This window comes from Arachis stenosperma, chromosome 3, assembly GCF_014773155.1.
Source record: "Arachis stenosperma cultivar V10309 chromosome 3, arast.V10309.gnm1.PFL2, whole genome shotgun sequence".
NCBI classification, from domain to species: Eukaryota; Viridiplantae; Streptophyta; class Magnoliopsida; order Fabales; family Fabaceae; genus Arachis; species Arachis stenosperma.
Genome location: NC_080379.1, coordinates 94,512,291 through 94,515,151, shown reverse-complemented (window position 1 = coordinate 94,515,151; position 2,861 = coordinate 94,512,291). Strand labels below are relative to the sequence as shown.

General features: G+C 38.6%; 1 non-coding gene across 1 annotated transcript; it reads right to left on the bottom strand.

Moving 5' to 3' along the window:
• Nucleotides 1-2,539: 2,539 nt before the first annotated feature.
• LOC130972660 (small nucleolar RNA R71) lies at nucleotides 2,540-2,647 on the bottom strand. Its single transcript, XR_009083824.1, has one exon. It is a non-coding gene; the product is annotated as a small nucleolar RNA R71 (small nucleolar RNA).
• Nucleotides 2,648-2,861: the final 214 nt, after the last annotated feature.

Below are 2,861 nucleotides of genomic sequence, written 5' to 3'. Positions count from 1 at the left end.
CTCCTGAGGGCGGGGCGTTAGTGACAGACGCAAAAGAATCACTGGATTCTATTCCGGCCTGATCGAGAACCGACAGATGGATAGCCGTGCCATGACAGGGTGCGTTGAACATTTCCACTGAGAGGATGGGAGGTAGCCACTGACAACGGTGAAACCCTTGCATAAGCTTGCCATGGAAAGGAGTAAGAAGGATTGGATGAAGACAGTAGGAAAGCAGAGAGACGGAAGGGACAAGCATCTTCACACGCTTATCTGAAGCTCTCACCAATGATATACATAAGTATCTCTATCCTTATCTTTATGTTTTATTCATATATCATCTATACCCATTTGAGTCTGCCTGACTAAGATTTACAAGGTGACCATAGCTTGCTTCATACCAACAATCTCCGTGGGATCGACCCTTACTCGCGTAAGGTTTATTACTTGGACGACCCAGTGCACTTGCTGGTTAGTTGTGCAAAGTTGTGTTTATGCCATGGTATTGAGCACCAAGTTTTGGGGCCATTACTAGGGATTATTTGAGTTGTGAAAGGTAGTGATCACAATTTCGCACACCAAGTTTTTGGCGCCGTTGCCGGGGATTGTTTTGTGTATGGACAACTGACGGTTCATCTTGTTGCTTAGATTAGGTATTTTTCAGAGTTCTTAAAAATGAATTCTAGAGTTTCATGACGATCTGTTGAAATCTGGCTGGCTGAGAAGCCATGTCTAATCTTATTGGACCGAGGTTTCAACTGATCATCACAAGAGCTTGTTGATTTCTATCAATCTTGCTATTGGAGCGATGATCTGCTAAGGCTTGGCTGGCCATTGGCCATGTCTAGTGTTTTGGACCGAAGCTTTCTTTGAAAGCTTGGCTGGCTGTGAAGCCATGTCTAATTCCTGGACCGAAGTCTTAGACTAGCATTGCAATGATTCCTGGAATCCAAATTGAGAATTCTGAAACCTTTATTTTCTATTTTCATATAATTTTCGAAAAAGCACAAAAAATTTACAAAATCATAAAAAAATCAAAAATATTTTATGTTTCTTGTTTGAGTATAGTGTCTAATTTTAAGTTTGGTGTCTTGCATGCATTGTTTATTTGATCTTGGTTCTATTTTCAAGTCAATAGTACAAGGAACTGAAGATTCAGAACATGCAGCAGAGGAATTATACAGAAAAAGCTGGGCGTTCAAAACGCCCAGTGAAGAAGGACAGACTGGCGTTTAAACGCCAGCCAGGGTGCCTGGTTGGGCGTTTAACGCCCAAAAAGGTAGTGCATTGGGCGTTAATCGCCAGAATGTGCACCATTCTGGGCGTTTAACGCCAAGATGGCACAAGAGGGAAGATTCTGTTTTTAATTCAAATTTTTTTCAAGTTTTCAAAGTTTTTCAAAATCAAATCTTTTTCAAATCAAATCTTTTCAATCAAACCTTTTTCAAAATCAATTTCTTTCCTTTTTTAAAGATACTTGCTAACAATTAATGATTTGATTGAACAATTCAAGTATGCTGCCTTTTCTGTTGAGAAAGGTTTAATGTTTGAATCATATCTTTTCTTGTTAGGCAAGTCATTAATTTTTAAAATCAAATCTTTTTAAATTGTTTTCAAATCATATCTTTTCAATCATATCTTTTTAAAACCATAACTTTTCAATCAAATCTTTTTAATCACATCTTTTTCAAAATAGTTTTCAATCATATCTTTTCGATTTCTAAATTCAAAATCTTTTTCAAAAATCACTTGATTTCTTTCCCACTCTTGGTTTTCGAAAATCAATTAAAGTTTTTCAAAATGTTTTTAAAATCTTTTTAACTTAATTTTCGAAATTTCTTCCCCTCTTTTCACATCCTTCTATTTATGGAGTACCACTCCTCCTCAATGCACAATTCGAACTCTATCTGACTAAGTTCGAATTCTTCTCCTTCTTCCCTCTATTTTTCTTCTTTTCTGACACCTCAAGGAATCTCTATACTGTGACATAGAGGATTCCATATTTTCTTGTTCTCTTCTCTTTCATATGAGCAGGAGCAAAGACAAAGGCATTCTTGTTGAAGCTGACCCTGAACCTGAAAGGACCTTGAAGCGAAAGCTAAGAGAAGCTAAGGCACAACTCTTTGTAGAGGACCTAACAGAAATCTTCAAAGAAGAAGAACCCATGGCAGCCGAAAACAATAACAATGCAAGGAAGGTGCTGGGTGACTTTACTGCACCTACTCCCGACTTCTATGGGAGAAGCATCTCTATCCCTGCCATTGGAACAAACAACTTTGAGCTTAAGCCTCAATTAGTTTCTCTAATGCAACAGAATTGCAAGTTCCATGGACTTCCATTAGAAGATCCTCATCAGTTCTTAGCTGAATTCTTGCAAATCTGTGACACTGTCAAGACTAATGGGGTTGACCCTGAGGTCTACAGACTTATGCTATTCCCTTTTGCTGTAAGAGACAGAGCTAGGACATGGTTGGACTCACAACCTAAAGAAAGCCTGGACTCATGGAAAAAGCTAGTCAATGCCTTCTTGGCAAAGTTCTTTCCACCTCAAAAATTGAGTAAGCTTAGAGTGGAAGTCCAAACCTTCAGACAGAAGGATGGAGAATCCCTCTATGAAGCTTGGGAAAGATACAAACAATTGATCAGAAAATGTCCTTCTGACATGCTTTCTGAATGGAGCATCATAGGTATTTTCTATGATGGTCTCTCTGAACTATCCAAGATGTCTTTGGATAGCTCTGTTGGAGGATCTCTTCATCTGAAGAAGACGCCTACAGAAGCTCAAGAGCTAATTGAAATGGTTGCAAATAACCAATTCATGTACACTTCTGAAAGGAATCCTGTGAACAATGGGACTAATCAGAAGAAAGGAGTTCTTGAGA